The following is a 22,080-nucleotide window of genomic DNA, read 5'->3' as shown; positions in this document are numbered from 1 at the left end:
TGTATATAATACAGTGTGTTTGTGTAGTGTGCATTATATATACACACACTATACAAACACACTGCATTATATATACACACACACTATACAAACACACTGCATTATATATACACACACACACTATACAAACACACTGAATTATATACACAGTGTGTTTGTGTAGTGTATGTGTATAATAATAGTGTGTGTGTGAGGGGGCATTTTTTATTAAAAATTTTATTTTTATATTAAATAATTTTTTTTATATATATATTTCATTATTATTATTTATTTCTTGTTGTCCCCCCTCCCTGCTTGTTGCCTTGCCAGGGAGGGGGTATATGTTAATCCCTGGTGGTCCAGTGGCATTGGCTTAGCAGGGGGGGGGGGGGCCGATATTCGGTATTTTCGGCAATATCGGTATCGGCCAATAGGGATACCGATATTGCCGATAATACCTCCCAGGACCGCCAGGCTCATTACAAGCCGGGCGGTCCTGGGGGGGCGGGCAGCAAGCGTTTACTCACCTCCCAGCAGCTCCTCCAACTCCCCAGTGTAAATCTCGCGAGAGCTGGCCGCGGGTCTCACGAGATTTACACTGGGGATCTGGAGGAGCTGCTGGGAGGTGAGTAAGCGCTTGCTGCCCGCCCCCCCAGGACCGCCCGGCTTGTAATGAGCCTGGCGGTCCTGGGAGGTATTATCGGCAATATCGGTATCCCTATTGGCCGATACCGATATTGCCGAAAATACCGAATATCGGCCGATTATATCAGTAAAACTGATAATCGGTCGATCCCTAGCCTCGGCAGACCAAATTTTCCAAAGGTTTAACTGTAAGATGGTAAACTTTATTAACCCCTTAAGGACACATGGCATGTGTGACATGTCATGATTCCCTTTTATTCCAGAAGTTTGGTCCTTAAGGGGTTAAACTAATAACTTCTCTGCTTCATCTTAGCGTTCATGTACCACAGCCAGGTGACAAGTACCCACCAACAAGGCACTAATACACCCCCTTCCTCACTGATGACCAAATTTTAGCACCAGTACACGAGCCGAATCCTCCTCAGGCTGGCTGGCTGAGCATAATAGGCAGGGTAATTCAGAGACGTGTGTCCCTCACTGCCTTATCTCCTGTCACCGATGGATGTGGCCTAACACATGGATCCCAGGCGATATACCGCCTTAACACCCTCACTGTCACCGTGCAGAGCCTGTCACACACACTGATAATAATAATAATAGCCCTGGGCACTCCAGCCATCAGTGCACTGCGCATCCCATCATGCTCAGCCAGCCAAAACAATGGCTCCCCCGGTATTGACATGGCGCCCTGGGAGGGCTAGCCCACCTCGCAGACTGAGAGCCCAGGGGGGCCGTGCCTGGAGCATTATTAGTCAATACAGCGAGTTGTGACGGATTGGACACCGTGCGGGGTAAACAGAGCTGGGGAACTCACACAGAGATGGGATGAAGGCCTCGCTCCGTCTCTAGATTACCAGTCTCACAGCCTCGGGGTCTCTCTCTCTCTCTCGGTCTGTCTGTCTGTCACCTTTATGGCTGCCGTTGGCCCGATTTATTCTGCTGCCTTATTCGACTCCCGCCTCCTTCGTCGCCATTTTTTTTTTTTAGTATCCGGGGGCGCGCGCAGGGCAGACGGTAGCAACTGCGCGCGACACGCACCGCCAAGCGTTGCCCCCAGCAACCGAGACAGCGCGAGTGGCAGCAGAAAAGGGCGGGAAAGCAGCGCCCCGAGGAGGCGGAGCGTCACCTTCAGCCAAGTACTGTACCTGGACTCGAACAAGGCAGAAGCGCCACCACGCGGCCTGTAGGGGAAGTGAAAGAAATTATATACACAGTATATTCTAAACCTGTAATAGCCTAGTACTCCAGCACTAACTACATTGCTCATTATCCACATTTTCATTGTTTCTGCTCTGGAAATTATATTCTGACATGTTTGAAAGCAGTTTTCTTGTTGCATGTTGTAAGGTCGCAGATTGTGTTAGTATCGCATAGATTGTTGTTTTCACAATAAATTATATATATATATTTTAAATTCTTTATTTATTACAAGGCGTGAAACCACAAGCATGTGAAAACAGTAAGAAATTACACGAAATGCGGTAATACATTATCATATATAAGAACACTGAGAGTAACAATACATAAAAGCATTGAAAACATTTATGCTAAGGAGAGTAGAAAGAATAATCAATCCCAGGTTGTTATAACAAATAAGTGTTCCATAGCCATAAGTGTGTAAAAGTTTATGGCATTACACCCTGTTAGTTTTATTTTAATAAAATAAGAAAATATCAGATATCCCCTGTACACCTGTCAGGCCTATGCATATCCCACGCTCATTAGGGTATCGGGCACGGGCTCTCGCCTAAATAGCCTAGTAGCTCAAATCCGTTAGGCGAGACCATTTAGCATAGGTGATCCAATTGACTTCATATCACTAGTGGGTGCCACCCATGCTGGTGTATCGATACATGTTTGCTTCGTTGTCTAGAGCACTAATTGGGCGGTGCCCTCCAAGGAGGGAATGTAGTAATAAATTGTCTTGGTGTATATGGGGATGAACGTAAAAAGGATAAAGAAGATAGAAAGGGAGAGCGTAGAGAAAAGAGGGGGAGAGCATAGGGGAGGGAGAGGGGGAGGGGGATGGGAGGGGGAGGTACAATGTGTAGCAGCACACAGTCGCAATGAGTAAGTCCCGTGAACTAAACTTAATATAGTATCGGGTCGTGGTGGATTTCAGGGTACCCCAGGCGCAGGCCACAAGCTAAGACCCACCTGGCGGGGTCTCACGAGGCCCTCGCAGGAGGCTCGAACGAGAGATTGGTGTGTAATTAAAAAGACATCACAAGCGGGGGCCCGGGGATAATCCTGTCCCCTTCCCTCCTTAATCCCCCATTCCGCTGTCGGCCCATGGGGCCCAGACCCTGTCAAACTTTTTAAGGGTGCCTCTAACCCGCGCTGTCAGTTTATCCATAAGGAAAGCATCTTTGATCTTTTGTATGACTACATCAAGTGGGGGGGTCTCGCTCTGGAGCCACACCTGGGCAAGGGCTCTTCTGGCTGCTAAGTTCACTTTGTGTAATAAGTTTTGTTCCATTCTGGACCAGTTGTCTATAGGTCTAGCCAGGAGGAACACCCAGGGGTCTAAATTAGGCTCTTTATCAAAGATATCCTTCAAGAGTCCCACCACCAGTTTCCAAAATGTCTGTGCTTTAGGACATTCCCACCACATGTGTAGGTCACAATAAATTATATTTTTAAGTCTCTCTTATATAAGCCACATTTTTATGATTGTGATGATAATTTATGGTACTTTAGATCCTTCCGCTAAACATCTCCACTCTTTTAGTGCAGGAATTACAGCCAACAATTCCCTGTTCCCGATGTCATAGTTGATTTCCGCAGGAGGCATTTTTTGGAGAAAAAGTCACAAAGATGAAGAGGGGTATCTTGTGACTCCTTTAGCGAGAGGACAGCCCATACTCCTCTATCTGAGGAATCAACCTCCAAAACAAAGGGCTTAGAGGGGTCAGGGTGAGTGGGAATAGGAGCATTTGAAAATAGGGTCTTTAGTTGTTCGGATGCAGATATGGCTTCGGGGGGCCATGTAAGGTTGGTGATAGGAAAAATGATAGTGGAGAACCCTTTTATGAACCTGCAGTAGTAATTAGTGAATTAAATAATCGTTTTGGATCACTTTCAATCAACCGGTGTGGACAAATACTTTATGCTCTTGCGGCCTCGGCTGGTTGCAAAAGCATGCGATTGGCAGTGACCCGCGGAAGAGCAGTCTTGAGGCTGATCCCAGCACACAGCGGGCCACTGGGCAGGCAGCCTACCGGGAAATCTCCTGGTATCCCGGTAGGCCAGTCCGGCCCTGGATCCACTGGCTGATATTACATAAAACAAAAATTGTACCTTTGTTGATGGAATAAACATTTCTCTAATTTACAGTAAAACACATTTTTCAAGTTCTGGGTACTTTGTTGACATGATTGCGGTAAGTGGACATATCAGAAGAATAAATGAGTATATCGTCAAGATACACTAGAACACGTGAATGGATATATTCTTGTAAGACATTGTTGATAAGATCTTGAAACACAGCTGGAGTATTACACAATCCAAATTACATTATGAGATATTCATAATGCCTACTTCTTGAGTTAAATGCAGTTTTTCATTCATGGCCTTCCTTTATCCTGACTAGGTTGTATGCACTCCTGAGATCTAGTTTGGTAAATACTGTGGCCCCTTTTAATCTATCAAACAGCTCAGTGATAAGAGGATAGGAAATACATTGCTATAGTAATTTTATTTAAACTCCTATGCATAGGGGTAGATCACCCTCTTTCTTGGAGACAGGGAGAAAAACCAGCTGCACCTACAAGTATGAAACCCTTATCAAGGGGGTCTTGGATATACTCCTCTATGATTTTACGTTTATGGGGGACAAAGGATATATCCAACCTCTGAGTGGCCTGGTAACAGGAAACAGGTCTATAGCACAGTCGTAAGGCCTGTGAGGTGGTAACAGCTCAGCATGGGTTTTGTTGAACCTGGAAAATATATCCAAAGTTAGAATATTCTATGTGAGAATATAATGAAATCTGGAATGATAAAGAATATATATCATAGCGTAACACAATTAAAATATAATAGTGAAATGTGAAGCAAGTAATGAACTCACAAACGAAAGTGTAAATCAGGCCTCTCACCCCCCTGGGGTATATGCAGTATTGGACTTGATAGTAGATCCAAACATAAGTGTGTCTTCAAAGAAATGGAAATTCAAATTTCTTTGAAGACAAGTTCAGGGGTTCAGGAATTCTATGGAAGTCATTCATTTGATTGACCGCAGGCATAGTCCCATGCCCAAAACAGTTCCAGAGAATCAGGGCTTGCGGTCGGTCTAGTTCAGTAGTTTGAAAACGAACAAACTACCGAATAGAGTCAATGGTCTTACCCTGGAGCTTGTTCCCTTCATCCAAACAAATGATCTCACGCACAGTGCCCTTCTAAGTTGAATAGCACTGAACGCAGGCGATGATGGAAGCGGTGTTTGAGAGTTTCTGTATCAGATTTTAGCTCCAGGAGATTCATGCCCAAACATCGCTGCCTGCGTTCATGCGAACAAGATGGCCGCCACCTCGTGGTTGTCTATAGGAATTGCGAACACTAAGATGAACAATTAGAACACTGCGGTGAGAAACGTTCAAAGTTGTTAATAGGAGTTAACAAGCTCCAGGGTGGTCTCTGGTTCGTGCAGTTGTTCGATAAACGAACCATATTATCCCAATTGCACGAACAAAGACATTTACATTATTTTTCACAGGGTCCATAGTCTGTGGGCAGGAGGCTGGCAAGCAGGCTCCTCCAGGAGCTCGTGGCAAACTCAGGTAAAAAGGGGAGTTTGTCACAGAGATTGGCTTTATGGACGGGACATTGTGGGCAGCAGACACTGCCACAATTACTTGCTGTGGAACATGTGGAGCAGGAGATGTTTCAAACTGGAGATGGACAGTAGGTGACAGCAAGGTCTAAAACACCTGAGCGAACTGATTCATGTAGTGATCAAGCTTTTCTGTCTTTTCCTCATTGTAATGGAGCACCTGTACCCAGAGAAGTATCTCTGTCATGGCAAAGGTACATAATCCATTGTTGCACTATAGAATATTGCTATTTAATGTAGCTTGTGTAGTGTATTGGCCGCTTGGTAGAGGACAGATGTCAGAAAGGGTTAATGTAAATAATATAGGAATGTTATAGAGGTCAGATGGTTTACAGCATGAATTGCTCCTTTGATCAATCAAGATTCTACAAGGTGTGAAATTTTACACTTGAGCTGCCTGTATGTCTAGTTTCAATGTAAACTAACTGGCTTCGAACAGATGGCCTGTAACTCTTAATAGATAGCGGATTTCCTTGATATGTAAATAGCATATCAAAGGACCCTTGTGTCCCAGTGTAATATCAGTGTCATATCCAAAAGAAACATGAATAATGACCTACAGATTAATAATTAAGCCTAATTTTTATTATATTTAGAATGGACAAGCTCAATCTTCTAAATTAGCACGAACATGATTAGCGCAATTTGTCATTTGGAAGATATTACGAAGTTCTCTATATTATGTCACAAATAAGAAGTGTGACATATCTATGGATTGAAAAATATGGCAACCAATTCATAGATTAAATTATCATTTCTGTGGCAAGTACAGAAGAGGAGATAAAACAAAAGTTTATATTAGGATTGATGTTGGTCTGGAACACAAGGGGTGGTCACTTATTGTTTCTATAGGTACACCTTATCCCCACCTCTTGGCCAGACATGGAAATTTGAGATGAATCCAGAGGGCATATATCCAATTATATGTAAATGTCTATTGTACTTGCTTTGGGCCAAAATCTAATTTTGCGTAAGTCACCATCTTACCTTCCCGGAGACCCCATGTGCAGAAGTTAACTTTTAAAACCTAATTGAGTAAGTAAGGACTTCTGTTAATTTACCATTTTTGTTTTTATCTGTTGTTCGTGTAAATAATTTGTTTGTCATCTAATATTTGTATGCACTGTGACTATTTTTGTTTATAATAAATATTCCTGAACAAGAAATAGTTGGCCAGATAGTGGTATGTCCAAGAGGACAGACGAGGGGGTAACCCTAATAAAGTGAGTAGAAAAAGGAGAGAAGTCTGTCACTCGAAATAGTAAATATAACTATAAGTAGCGGAGTAGGAAAAGCAGTTAAAAATAGTACTTTATTAATGAGGAAATAAATAAAGAATGAGCACAAACATATAAATAATCATATCTCCCTAACCATGGCTAACAGTCTAGTGCAGTATAAGAGACCGTAGTAAAAGGGAGGGAGAAAAAAATATATGGGGGAGGGGAAAGGGATCCCAGGAGTCCGTTACCTTGCGCCGCGACTTCGCGCCCTTTTCTTCCCGCCCTTGCGGCCGGCAACGCCTTTCCCTCACACGCGGCGACCATCTTGGATTGCGGTATCGCGTTTCTTCAGACGGACCCCGCAGCTTCTGACAGGGAACGCGTTCTAATCGCCTGTCTCAGAAGGTAAGTCACAACCAAATAGATTTAACCTTTCCTTAAGGGTTTTTAATAAATCTTTGTATCCCTTTTGAACAGATTTTTTTTCTTTTTTCTAAAATTGCAGGTACCTTGCTTCAAAGGATAACCTGCTCAAACTTGGGTGACCCCCTCCCTGCTTATTAATAAATAATTGATTTCAATATAAATTTTATATTATTATTATAATTCGACTGTAGTGGCTGACACCACCTTGTTACTGTGGGTGACCCCCACCTTTACATTATATATCTATCTATATACATTTACTGTATTTCCTTATTGTGGGTGACCCCCACCTTGTCTCTGTGGGTGACCCCCACTCCTCATCACCATAGTCTATTAACTATTTTCTGGGTGATCTCTCATAAGCTGCTCAATAATAGTGGGTGACCCCCATAATTTTGCTATTGTATGCATATATTTATGCCTGCTTCTCAAGGTCAGTGGTAGAACACCACTTTATCTACTGGGTAACACCTATATTTTTTATCACTGCCCACATTAGTGATTGAATCCACATAGTGGGTGACCCCCACTTTTCTCTTCATATACCCTAGCTGAGTTGCCTCATCTTCTTGTCTTACAGCCTACTATAACTCAAATTTATCATATATTATTCAGTCTGCCAATCCCTCTAATAATAATAACTATGTCAGACCGCCAAGAACCTGCAATCTCTGCAGAGCTTCGGGAATGGCTTTTCTCCACCATAGCGGAGTCCATTCCCAAAGCCTTAGCAGCCTATCAAGAACAGACTGCTCCAGAGGTTTGCCCCTCTACGCACCTACCCTCTGACTCGGAGGACTCCCATTTTTCTGACCATGAAAGTGCCCCGCGCAAAAGACCCTGGAAAGGGAATAGCGCTACAGCGGGCAAAGGCAAAGCCCCTGCCAAAGTTTTAAAATATTCTCTGCCTCACACCGTGCAGGATTCTACTGATCCCCTTGAGGGCTCTACTTCACGACTCGCTGGCCGTATTTTAAATAATTACGACCTAACGTACTCTAATGAAGACTCCATGGCGAATGTGCCCCAGGAGTCCTCAACATCGGAGTTCATTAAGGAAACCTTCCTTAATCCAGATATAAAAGGTGGCCCCTCATCTAAGGAGCCTGTTTCAGACGTCCTTCTGGATGCTTCAGGCCTCCCTTTGTTTGACCCTAGGACAATTCGTCATCCACGTTCTACAGAGTGGGCCCCTCCTGATCATATTGCCAATTTCTGCAAAATGTGGCTTTGTAAGCCACTGGATAAAGAGATTAGGAACAAACTAAGGGCGGAATGCCCAAGACCCACTATACCAGGCAAAGTTGCCTCTAACCCTGAATTTGATCCTATGCTGGTCACGTATCTAACCAAGTCTGGCAAAGACCCTCGTAAGGGTATCGAACAAGGGTTAAAAACAACCCAAGACAAACTGTTGGATGTTTCAGGTCCTATAGTTCAAATTTTTATTCTGGCAGATGAGGCACTCACTAGCGGTAAATTTGACCCACACACAGTCAGGGAATGGGCTCAACGAGCTCTATGCCTGTTGGGTAACGCCAATGTGGCAATGTCGGTAGAGAGACGGAAAGCAGCACTCTATAAGATTGATGCCAAATTGGTGGATTTAAGCTCCAAAGAGTTGGGGCCAGAAGCCGATGGTCTTTTATTCGGCGACAAGTTTATGCGAGACCTCTCTAAGCATGTCTCGGTTTTTACAACCCTAAATAAAGCCCAATCCTCATTACGAAAGGTTTTTAGGTCCCAATCTAGTCGTTTTTATGGGAGAGCTGGTCGCTTTCAGGGTTGAGGCACCAGTAGGGCAGCCTTTCAAGGCTACAGACCCCGCCCCACAGACTACTGGTCTTCAGGACCCACCCGACCATACCACAGACAGCTCTTCAATACAAGAGGCTCCTTCCGAGGACGTGGTTCTGCATCCCTGCGCGGACGCACTGCTTCAGGTAATGGACCTTACTTATTTCAAAAATGTACCAATTGCTGGTACATTTCCAACAGTGGAAACTACTCTCTCAGGATCACTGGATCCTTCATACAGTCAGGGGTTTCAAGATAGATTTCCTTACACACCCCATTCAAAACGGTCATCCGACACCTCTAGAGATGTCGAGAGTAGACAAACAAATTTTGAATTCGGAGTTACACAAACTTCTAGAAAAAAGGGCGATCGAGCCTTCGCCTTTCCCACAAACTTTTATCAGCAATATTTTCCTAGTACAAAAAAAGACGGGAGAACACCGTCCTATTATCAACCTCAAAACATTGAACCAATTTATCACATACCGTCATTTCAAGATGGAGGGTATCCATCTTCTCAGAGACCTACTCTGCGTGGGAGATTGGTTCTCCCGATTCGATCTGAAGGACGCTTACCTAACGGTCCCTATCGCACCGATTCATCGTGCCTTCCTGCAATTTCTCTGGCAAGACGAAGTTTGGCAGTTCACCTGCCTTCCCTTCAGACTTTGTTCAGCCCCTTGGTGTTTCACCAAGTTAATGAAGCCGGTCATAGCTCTACTCCGCTCTCAAGGATTACGCTCCATCATATATCTAGACGATATCCTGATTATGGCCCAAGACCGACATTTGCTCCGCAAACACACAAACATGACCTCTGCTGTCCTTCAAAACCTCGGTTTTGTTATAAATTTCCAGAAATCAGATCTGGAACCCTCTCAAATAGTCCAATTTCTGGGGTTTCAGATAGATTCGGTTCATGCGACTTTGCAGCTGCCTTACCCAAAAATCAAAAACATAAAGAAAGAAATACGAAAGTTACTCTCTTTGCAACGGCCTCGGCTCCAAGACCTTGCTCACATTCTTGGACTCCTGTCCGCATCAATTCAAGCTATATTTCCCGGGCCTTTACACTACAGAGCAATGCAACGGTTGAAAACCTCCTACTTGCATCGCTCAACCTCTTACGACCAATTCATATCCCTGACAGACGAAGTTCTCATCGAACTCCAATGGTGGCTTCGCAACATGGAAGCCTGGAATGGGAAAGCGATCTTCGGATCTCAACCAGATTTTATCCTGGAATCCTATGCAAGCCTTCTGGGTTGGGGTGCTACATGCGCCCGAACCTCCACAAGGGGTCTCTGGTCCCCTTCGGAACAAGCACTCCATATAAATTGTCTCAAGCTCATTGCTGGATCCTTCGCGATTCGCAGCTTTGCCAAGAACGCGTCCAACTGCTCCCTAGTGCTTCGGATGGACAACATCTCTGCAGTGCGGTATGTAAACCGCCTTGGAGGCTCCAAATCCAAACTACTGTCCGATCTCACCAAAGATCTATATCAATTCTGCCTGGACAGGAATCTGTCCATCCGAGCGGAATATCTCCCAGGACCCGACAACCTAGTCGCAGACTGGTTTTCGCATCACTGGAGAGATGCCAGCGATTGGCAATTAGACCCTTTTCTGTTCCACCATATTCATCTAGCACGGGGACCCCTCACACTCGATCTCGTCGCATCCCGCCTGAACCGTCAGACAGTCTATTTCTTCAGCTGGCTACCAGACCCTCTGTCTCTGGCTGTCGATGCGTTTCTCCAACCTTGGCCGTGGAGAGGAGCCTATGCTTTCCCTCCCTTCTCGATGATTCAACGGACCCTTCACTGGGTCAAGGCACAAATGGCCAAGATAGTAATAATCACTCCACTATGGAGGGCTCAGACTTGGTTCCCGACCCTCCTGGAACTATCGGTAGACTACCCAATCCTACTACCTTGCTCTCTCCGGGTTCTCAGGAACCCAACAGGCGACTACCACCCGCTCGCTCTACAGGGCCATCTCCAATTGGTAGCTTGGACAGTTTCAGGGGAGCCTGGCATGTCGCGGGACTTTCACGCACTGCTCAGACGCTCCTGTGGCATTCGTGGGCTCCAGGAACCAGACGGACATACCTCGACACATGGCGGGTTTGGGTCAGCTGGTGTCTGGAGAGGGACCTCGATCCTGTTTCAGCACCTCTTTCACCAATTTTAAATTTTTTGTCATCCCTTTTCGACCAGGGTAAATCATACCGGTCAATTAATATTTTTCGTTCCGCCATTTCGGCATCCCATGACACTGTTGATTATTCCCTGGTTGGGAAACACCCATCCGTATGCAGACTCCTACGGGGCATACGATTGACAAGGCCACCTGCGGCTAAATACGCCAACTTTTGGGATATTTTATAAAGTTTTCCAGCTGTTGGATTCCTGGCCGTCTAACGAGGCTCTATCCCTACGCCAACTCTCTGCGAAATTGGCCCTGCTCCTGTGGCTGGTGTCCTTCCGCAGAATTTCAGACGTTCGGGCCTTTGACTTTCATGCTGTGACCTATGCACCGGACGGTGTCAGATTTACCATTACTAGACGTACTAAGACTAATTCCTCCTCAGTCTTTTACCCCTACTTTCCAGACAGACCGTCCCTCTGCATAGCCAGGTGTACCCGCTGTTACATGGAGAGCACGACCTCTCTGCGTGCCCCTACTGGACCTCTGTTTGTCTCCTACGTTAGACCCCACAAACCGGTCTCTTCACCCACGATCACACGCTGGATAAGATGGTTGCTTACCCAAGCAGGGATCGATCAAACCTTTGGTGCTCACTCAGTTAGAGGAGCAGCCGCATCCTCTGCCTTTCAGGCAGGCAGCTCGTTGGCGGATATTCTATCCGCCGCAGATTGGTCAAGGGAATCCAGTTTTCGAACCTTTTATTTTAAACCTACGTCACACGCGGCCTCTTCTTTTATTCAAGAGCGTTAAAACAGCAAATATGAAGCCTCCTGTCTTGCCATAAAATTAGGGATTCTTCTAGCTTACAGTGAACGAATAATCTAAATTTTATTAAAGACAGGAGGCAAATATTTTCCCTCCCTTCGTTCATTATGGAACCCATCCCAGGGTAAGTCTCTTTGGGTATGTCTCTTTCCTCTTACTATTGCACGAATATACTCTTACAATTGGTTGTTGTAAGTAGACAGTTTAATGTTACTCTGGCTTTTGTAGTACTATATCACACTTAGTTTAATGTTACTCCGGCTTTTGTAGCACTGTATCACACTTATCATTATGGTTTAACCTATCAAGTAAACGGAACTGTCACCTAGGTACGTGTTTATGTTTTTTCTCTTATACAAGAGACCATACTTTCACGAACTTTCTCTTCTTCTCTCCTAGTGTGAAGTTCACATATGTACCTGTTCGGCTAATCGTTTACATGGTTGATTGCTTGTACATCGGAATTCAAGTTCCACAGTCTCAAGTTTACATGTTTGACTACTACTATCGCTGATCGGCACCACCAAGAGGAAGTGGGAGGAGTCTGATAGCACTATATTGTTGTATGATGTGTTATGATTGGTTGAATTTTTATTTACAACTTGTTAACTATTTCTTTGCTGCTGGGAGTTACAGTAAAGAAAGATAAGCAAATATGAAGCCTCCTGTCTTGCCATAAAATTTAAAATACGGTAATAATGCATAAGTAAAGATAGATCCCGCTTGGAAATTGCTTCACAGAGATAATTAGACTTCAGTAGTGAAAAATAAAGTGGCTTCAATAGCAACAAAAAATAAAATATCCTGCTTTGGGAAAATATATTACAGTCCTTTAGATTCTGGCAATAAATGAATTAAATTAGAAAAGAGTAAGTAGCTGAATGGTTACTTTCAATAGTGCAATTTAGGAGTAACTGGAACCCAAAAGGCAGATAAGTGTATTCCATTTTTATCCTTCCAAATAAACATAAGGCTCGAATCAATTATTAATCCAGTAACTGGAGAACAAACACCATTCTCCCTCTACATACAATGCAATACAACATGCAGCCACCAAACGCATACACAATAATTTTTCTTGGCTTTTTTGTCCTCTGGTATCTCACTTATGGACACATCAGAGACAATTTACAAGCAAACACAGTGCTGCACATTACACAGGGCCTTTTCCCATGTGAGAACTCTTTAGCAGGGCTCTGTCCATGGGTTGCCCTGCAAGAACACTAAATTAACATGCTCATTTGGGGGGGACAAGCTTGTAATTGGTGATGGCAATACACCAATCCTAATTGGCTCCACCCCCTACCACTGGGCCCCTCTAGTTAGAAAATTCTAGTCAGCCCTGCTTTCTAATAATTTACTACCTGCCACTTAAATTATCTAATTTGCTTTACCTGCCAGCATCATAGATGAAAGCCAAAAACAAGTTTCATGACATATTTACCTTTAGAAGAATATGTGTAGGGGGGGGTGTGGCTGATCGCGTGACTGATCAGACACATGTCAGTGGATCTCCGCATTTATCTGGTATTTTACCGTATTAATAATCAGCGGAAGCCTAACCACGATCGCACCCCCTCAGAGACAAAATGGGGCACGAGCACCGCAAATTTTACCCACCAGAGATCCGCAAACAACCAGATATTAGGGCACTCATTCGAGCGGCCTGTACTGCATGGACCTCCCAAGATGGCGCCCACCATGAGGTTTGAGGAGGAACCCTCAGAGGATTCCTTGCCTCCTCCAGACAGAGTGTGAACTCCCCGGAGACTGAGTCAGAGGATGATTTGTCTTCCTATACGAAGGGGGACATAAAAAAGTTACTCCTGGACCTGAGTGCAATGAGGAGAGCAGACCTCCAATAGACAGAACAGAAGGTAAGAGCTCTCCAAACAAAAAATCAGAGGAGTGGAGGAGAGGGAACAGGCCCGAGCCGCATGCTTACAAACTAATGAGACCCACCTGGAGGGTCTAACCCACCAAGTCCAAAAGTTACACTGTGCGTTAGCCACCCAATATCTGCCGAGAGGCATACCAGAGGAGGTAACATTGCCTCAATGGGCCTAAAGGTAAGATCAGATCCCTCCATGATACTAACTGCATTCTGTGTATGTAAGGCAGCTACAGCCCCGACTGCTGCCCCCAGAGATACAATTATTGTCACCAGAGACATTACAGTGCGGTGAGTGCGCACAGCAATTGTGGGTCATTCCAGAATGTTAGGGGACGGTTCAGTATGAAGGAGCATCAGTGTCACTCTTTAACGACATCCTGTTTGCTGCACTCGTAGAACTGCATAAACTGGCACCAGTTGCAAAGAAGCTGAGGGACCACTCAGTCCGTTACCGCTGGGGAGCTGACGGTGCTTTACAAATCCCACAACGAGACAAGACCCTTACACTATCTTCGGACGAAGACCCAGAGAAGTTTATCCAGAGACTAAACTTGCAAGCTCGACATACAGAAGTTGAAAAACCAAGGAGTACCCAAGAAAAGACACACATAGACCCGGGGGAAGGAACCTCGCTGAACCGACCCAGGTCCAACAAGAACACAGGTTCTAGATGCTGATTTAATTTTTCACTTTAAAAGATACACCTGGGGCACAATGCCGAGCTGTTATATGTCACATCGCACTGACAGATCATAATTTTACAAAAGCATTTACCTTTGTCACTTAGTCCACTTAACAGGACTATAGAGGAACTCTATCATACTACCTCTGGCAAGATTACCACTTCTGCATACATAGAGTACTAATTACAAGACAACAGGAATATTTGGGATACGGCTGAGAAGTCTACAATTGAAAGACAAAAGTGTACATAGTGTAAATCTACATTTAATATTTAGTAAGTGATCATGAAATGCACTCACGAGATGTAGATGAAAGATAGCGTTCTAGGGTGCCTCCCCCGATAATAATGGGGGGCTGATGCCTTTCTCCACTTGCTCCAAACGATAAGTGAAAAAACAGGACTTCCAAGGTGGTGGAAAAAATAAAACAATTTATTAAGGATGAAACATCACCCAGCAATAAAAGTTGAAATACAGGCTTAAAATGAGGTTGGACCTCATTTTAAGCCTGTATTTCTTTTTTTTTTTTTTTTTTTTTAATTCTTTATTTTAGTGTGCATAGAGAGTACATACACGCAGGCATTGCCACAACAGCAGATACCTGCGATTCTAGGTTAATAGACATAGATTTAGACTGCACAATTTTTGTATATATTAGTCATGCTTGGTTCATAGTTAAACGCTGATTATGTCAGTAAGCTGGCAACATACATCATAAACAACTGGCATATAAACTGACATCAAGGGTAAGTATTTTGAAACTATAGTATACATATACATGCTCAGTTTATAGGCTATGCAAAAATAACCAAGTCACTGCGGTGTCAAAATGGCAGAACATGGTAACCGACTCTAAACAGGAACATTGCATATTAGGGCGCATTTACTAAAGTGTGTGACCACGTCTCCTGGGCTCTCGAGCTTACAATTATATTGCCTAGGTCTAAGGTGGTGCATATTTAACATTACTTCTCCCCAGGAAGAAACAAAAGTAACAGCAACATGTGAGGTAAGAGTTATGAGTGGCATACATTTGCATCTATGCAGGAGGGATTCAGGAGACCTTATTATGATTCTAAACGAGAGGGAAAACATAATAAAAAAACAATAAACCAAACAATAATAAAGCTATTAGTCCAGGCAAAGCAGGCCAGAGTTCAAGAGGAACAAGTCGTGGAGAACAAATACCGGGTAGCCTTACTTCGTAGCATTGCACCTTTATGGGCGATAGCCCCATGTACCATGTGATGTCCTGGTCCCCTCGCTTGTTGTAGCTCGGAGTGGTAAATTAGGGGGGCATGGGTGCGGTGTGGTTGTGTCCCAGTTCACCCGATGCCAGCCGTGGGTAGAGCTCTGATCAGCCTTGCACCAGTGTTCATCGGATCGATGGGATGTCGTGGAAGGCAGTGGAACCGGGCAGGCTTGCTGGTATGAAGCTGTGCCGTTTTCCGATTGGCTTTGCAGGTCTTCCTCAGGTGTGGGGTTACAGGATTCTTTCTAGAGGTGGTGTGACCGGGTCTCTTGGATGTTCGGCGCTGCTTGTGGTGAGTAATCTTCTGCTTTTGCGGTCTATGCGGCGGGTGAGTTCCCTGCCTGGGGGTACGGTGGATGGCATATTGTGTCGCCTGGGTGAGAGTCCCGCCCGTGGGAAGTTTCCCCGCCAACCCCAGTGGGCCTCTCTTCATACCTCCTGTGTGGTGGGTGATTGTGTTACTTGCCTGCAGCTTGTCCCAGAAGGCTTGAAAGATTGCCTCCAGCCTGGAGTCATAGTAGTCGAGATTTGTCTCATGCGTTAGGCTGGGGTTGTGAGATGTCTGTATAGGGGCCTCCGCCATCTTGTGTGGTCTGGGCTCTGCCACGTGTCTGCTATGTGTGGTATGCAGTGGCGGTCGGGTGGGAGCTGGGCTTCCAGGGCGGACCGGGATAACCCCCACCGGTCCAAAGGGGGGGGGGATAGGAGACCCTCAGCGTCGATTGTTGGGTCTGGCCCTGGGGAGAGCGGCTGCCTCCCCCCAGCTCCATCGCCATTAGGCCGCACACGGCGTGCCGGCTACCCGGTTCCGACGGGCATCTGTGAGGCATCATTTTGTTCAGCGGTGCTCCCTCAGTGCGGGTAGAGCACCCTGGTTGTGCTGTGGGCAGGGCCGGCGCGTCCATAAGGCGGCACAGGCGGCCGCCTTAGGGCGCACCGGCTCCGGGGGCGCAAGATTTCAGTGACCGGCAGGAGGGAAGCTCTCCCTCCTGCCGGCCACCATCTCCGCTCCCAGTGCGGCAGGGCTGCGATCAGGCGCTGCGAGGGAGCTCTAACCTCTCTGCTCTGCTCCCTCGCGCGCTGTCTAGTGATGCCGCGGGACCCGGAATATGACATCATATTCCGGCTCCCGCGGCATCAGCAGACAGCCCGTGAGGGAGCAGAGCAGAGAGGTTAGAGCTCCCTCGCAGCGCCTGATCGCAGCCCTGCCGCACGCCGCCCTGCAGCCCCACTGGACCCCAGGGAATGATCCACACCAGCTCTCCAGGTAGGGAGGCTGGGTGGATATTATTTATGTATTAAAATAATTTGTGAATGTATGTGATGTGTCTGTGTGTGAGAGTGTCTGTGTGTGAGTGTCTGTGTGTGAGAGTGTCTGTGTGTGAGAGTGTCTGTGTGTGTGAGTGTCTGTGTGTGTGAGTGTCTGTGTGAGTGTCTGTGTGAGTGTGTGTGTGAGTGAGTGTCTGTGTGTATGTGTCTGTGAGTGTGTCTGTGAGTGTGTGTCTGTGAGTGAGTGAGTGTGTGTGTCTGTGTGTGTGAGTGAGTGTGTGTCTGTGAGTGTGTGTGTCTCTGTGTGAGTGAGTGTGTGAGTGAGTGTCTGTGTGTCTGAGTGTGTATGTGTCTCTGTGTGAGTGAGTGTCTGTGAGTGTGTGTCTGTGAGTGTGTGTCTGTGTGTGAGTGTCTGTGTGTGTGTGTGTGAGTGTCTGTGAGTATGTGTCTGTGTGTGTGTGTGCGTGAGTGAGTGTATGTGAGTATGTGTCTGTGTGTGTGTGTGCGTGAGTGAGTGTATGTGTTACTGTGAGTGACTGTGTGTCTGTGAGTGACTGTGTTGACTGTGTGTGTGAGTGAGTGAGTGTCTGTGTGTCTGTGAATGACTGTGTGTGTCTCTGTGTGAGTGAGTGTGTGAGTGAGTGTCTGTGTGTCTGAGTGTGTATGTGTCTCTGTGTGAGTGAGTGTCTGTGAGTGTGTGTCTGTGTGTGAGTGTCTGTGTGTGAGTGAGTGTCTGTGAGTATGTGTCTCTGTGTGTGTGTGCGTGAGTGAGTGTATGTGTTACTGTGAGTGACTGTGTGTGAGTGTATGTGTGTCTGTGAGTGTGCGTGAGTGAGTGTGTGCGTGAGTGAGTGTATGTGTGTCTGTGAGTGTGTGCGTGAGTGTATGTGTGTCTGTGAGTGACTGTGAGTGTGTGCATGAGTGAGTGTATGTGTGTCTGTGAGTGTGTGCGTGAGTGAATGTGTCTGTGAGTGACTGTGATTGTGTGCGTGAGTGAGTGTATGTGTGTCTGTGAGTGATTGTATGAGTGTTGCATGTGAGTGTGTCAGTGTATGTGTGTGTCTGTCAGTGTGTGTTTGTGAGTGTCTGTCAAATCAGTGAGAGTATCTTTGTCATTGAGTCTGTGTGTGACTATCAGTGTGTGTGTGTGTGTCAGATCAGTGAGTCTCTGTGTTTGTCATTGAGTGTGTGTGACTGTCAGAAGAACACTAAGGGACAGGGAAGGGAGGGGACCAATAATGGACGGGGAGAGGGGCTGGTTAAGAGGCACATAGGTGAAGATGTTATTTTTGAATGGGGGGGGGGGGGCGGAAAATTACATCTTCGCCTATGTACCCAAAAATCCTTGCACCGGCCCTGGCTGTGGGTTCAGTATCCGTTGATTTTATTAAAGACCCGGAGGCTCCTATTATGCTGCACTCTTTCTTTATTTCCCTCAGCAGCAAAGAAACATTATTGAAAAAAAAACCATTAGAAACAGATCTGCCTTCAAATAGGCAATGTCCGCCTAGCAACATGATCATCCAATCAGCGTCATCCTTCCCATATAGCTGGTGGAGCGTTGATGACCATTTCCTCTTTCTTTGCTGCTTTCCCTCAGATAAGTAGTTCTCTCACAGTTCTCCGACTGTGGGATACTCTAATGCTTATTATAATTGATTTACTATTTGTAATTTTGGTACTTTAATTGTATGTAATTGTTTTTTGCTATTACTGTATTACTTACTGTATTACTGTATTACTGTATTACTGTATTGCTGTATTACTTATTTGATTCTATGTGATAGTACCCTGTACCTTTGTTGGTACTAATTGGAATCATGTTTCAATGCTTCTCCTTTGTTCAGGACTTGACCCTGTAGTGGGTGCCCTGATTGCAGGACTTTACAATCCTGGTTTCCCCTTTAACTCGTACCCGCTAAAATTTCGCGGGCATCTGACCCGACCGCGCATGCGCGCCCTATCAGGCAAGCCCCAGCGGGAATCCTCCGGTCCGGCTGTATGCCGCGGTCGGATTTAAGTCTAACCGCGTTGTCAACCGCACACCACCTCTCTCTCCCCTGCGGCCGGGTAATTAACAGTACCGCGATTGGCGGTTACCAGCTCTGTCGTTCTCTTCCGCGGCGGCCATCTTTTTGGTTTCCGTCGTCGTGGCGGCCATTTTCTTCCGGATTTTTCCCGCCCTTTAACTCTGGAACGCTCACTCCGTCCCTTGATCGGAGTTGGTGTCCAGTATTAGTGGCGGACGGTCCCCCCTTTCTCCTGCTCTCTATTATTTGATAATAATTGTGAGTAATTTGTATTTGCCTGCTTTTACAGTATTGTGTATCTAGGTAGTTTTTTCTGGGTTACTTAACCCTGATCTAAACTTAGTATTAAAGTAACTTAACAATTTTCTGCCTGTCATTACAATTGCAATAATGCAATCCCCTAATGATATACCTGGTCCCTCAGGTACAAAAGCTAACCCTCAAACAGCCTTGGGTTTTCCCCCTGTAGTTTCTGGGGATGAATTGGATTTCCCAGCATCAGAGGAAATTCAGGCTATTATGGACACTACTGTGTCCAAGTCTGTCTCTAAAGCCCTGGCATCTGCCATAGACATTATGTCTTCCTCCATATCAAAATTATTTACCCAAGCATTAAGGCAGGCCCAACAAATGGTCCCTCCGACCGCCATGCCAGTCGCGATACCATCCACTTCTCACCCACCACGCCCCGGCCGCAAAGCCTCGGCAAAAATAAAGCACTCCTCCAAACCAATGATGGACAGAGAAACACCTGTCACAGATGGCGCGAATATTAATCCACCGCGCAAAAGAGCCTCTAGCCGGGCAAAAGCAGCTAGACAATGGAAGTGGGCTAAAGCCCAACCTGAATCCACTGAGTCAGAACTCAGTTCAGATGAGGAGAGTGCCCCAGACATAGCCTCAGATCAGTCTAATGATTCGTCCGACTTAGATTCGGACTACGGAATGGATGAGGAGTTTAATCCCTCCAATAAAATAGATAACACTGGCACGTCCAGTTCTGATTTAAACAAACAGGGAAAAATCCTTGACCCACAGGGCAAACCATTGTTCGAGCCGGATGATTTACGTCATCCCCGCTCTGCGGAATGGTCACCGGCAGACCATGTGGCGCAATATGTTGCTTCACGGATTCGTAAGCCTTTAGACAAGGCAACACGAAATAAGCTGAGGGCCGAATGCCCACGCCCAACTGTACCAGACGAGGTCGGTCAGACACCCCAAGTCGACCCAAAAATCATACAATTTCTGAGCAAAACGGGTTGGAAACCTAAGAAAGGCTTAGACTTTTCGCTCTATAATTGCCAAGACAAAGTCTTGGATATCTTGGGTCCAGCAACAAAATTTTTTGAAGCCGTGGAGGAATCCTTGGCGCAAGATGAGGCCTTAGACCGCCTCACTATTAGAGGTTGGATTCAGAGGGTGATATGCCTCATAGGCAATGCCAATACAGCTCTTGCTACAGAGCGTCGCAAATCTATACTGATTAAAACAGAGCCCAAACTCGTAAATATGGCTATTACTGAACCATGAGCCCAAGCAAAAGGGTATCTTTCTGGAGAGTCTTTTGTGAAAGACCTGGGCTCATATGTCCAAACATTCACAGCCTTGGACAAGGCACAATCAAATCTAAAGAGGGTGTTCCACCCAAAGGTTTTTGTTGGGGCCGGCAGAACAAGGGGCTGTCTGTCCGGCAGAGTCAATAGAGGCTCGCGCCCGAGCCGAGGCTCCTATATGGGGAGAACCCCCTTTCCTGACCAGAGGTCCGCTCCGACCTTCTTCCCCCAACGAGGCAGACCTTGGGTGTCGAGAGGTGCACGAGGCGCTCCTTCAGGAAGACGTCCTTACGGTAAGCTACCTTCCTCAATTTTCTTCACATGTGGCGATAGGGGGCAGACTCACACATTTTTCCCACGTCTGGGCTCTAATTACGTCAGATGTGTGGATCCTCAAGGCAGTCCAGGGGTATCTCATAGATTTTGTATCCCTGCCTACTCAACTCTCCCCACCCAGGGAGATTGTTTTTTCCCCAATAGACATGACCCTCGTCTCCGAGGAAGTTCGAGATTTGGCAATCAAAGGTGCTATTCAAGAAATCCCTATGTGTACCCCGGGCTTTGTGAGCAACTTGTTTATTGTCCCCAAAAAAGGTGGCGGATCCCGCCCGGTCATCAATCTCAAACATTTAAACACCTATGTAACCTACCATCACTTCAAGATGGAAGGCATCCATTGCCTACGGGATCTGCTCCAGCCAGCGGACTGGATGGTCAAACACGACCTAAGAGACGCGTACCTCACAGTACCCATTGCGCAGGCACACCAAAACTTTCTGCAATTCACATGGCAGGGAAGGAAATGGCGGTTCCGCTGCCTTCCCTTCGGGCTCTCTTCCGCACCTTGGTGTTTCACCAAGCTCATGAAGCCCGTTATCACACTACTACGCAGTCGGGGGATTCGTCTCATCATAGGAACCAAAGAAATAAACAACAGGCTGGAAGGAACCAGACTAGTTGAATATGTTACTGGAAATAATAATTGCTGTACAAACTGAAACAGTAATAATAGTAGTAACAAATAGAGTAGATAGAATCACATCTAATTCACAGCCCCTGACGAAGGTGCATCTCAGCACCGAAACGCGCGTCGGGCTCTTTTGGGCTCATTTTTTCCTCACTGTGTGCTTTCCTCACTAGGTTATCTATCACTATGTGCAGGCAACCAACATTCTAAGTATGGTTCTGCACATAGAGGCACTTTAATCTTTATTTTTCACCTCCACCTTCTCTCCTGTTGGTTACATTTGATATGCCTAATTCGAATAACTTTGTATATATGTATATTAGCTGTTAAATTCGCAGTTTATTCTCTATATTTTGTGGAAGTTTAAAGTATATAGATGTGTATATTTTAAGAGGTACTTAATAGCCCTCTATAGTGGCTAAATATCTCACTCTGGATACTACTTATATATTATCCCCCACTTATCTGTTAGGGGGTATATAAAGATATCCAGCACATATGCATATCTCTTTTACCCTCGCTAAATGGGTACAATTTCTATGCATTTAA

The 22,080-nt window shown here is 45.7% G+C and overlaps 1 protein-coding gene across 8 annotated transcripts in view; it reads right to left on the bottom strand.

The window, feature by feature from the left end:
* Nucleotides 1–1,618, bottom strand: part of PCM1 (pericentriolar material 1) — a 118,442-nt gene extending 116,824 nt beyond the window's left edge. For 4 of the 8 annotated variants that reach the window (XM_063458070.1, XM_063458071.1, XM_063458072.1 and 1 more), the window contains exon 1: nucleotides 1,439–1,616. The gene's annotated coding sequence lies outside the window, so the exon portion shown is untranslated. Of the gene's footprint in view, nucleotides 1–1,438 lie in introns of all 8 variants that reach the window. The other 4 variants (XM_063458067.1, XM_063458069.1, XM_063458068.1 and 1 more) reach the window with 2 other exon arrangements.
* Between the last annotated feature and the right edge of the window lie 20,462 nt (nucleotides 1,619–22,080).

This window comes from Pelobates fuscus, chromosome 6 (genome assembly GCF_036172605.1).
Source record: "Pelobates fuscus isolate aPelFus1 chromosome 6, aPelFus1.pri, whole genome shotgun sequence".
Lineage (NCBI taxonomy): Eukaryota > Metazoa > Chordata > Amphibia > Anura > Pelobatidae > Pelobates > Pelobates fuscus.
Note: the sequence above shows the minus strand (reverse complement) of the source record. Positions and strands in the feature narration are given on the sequence as shown.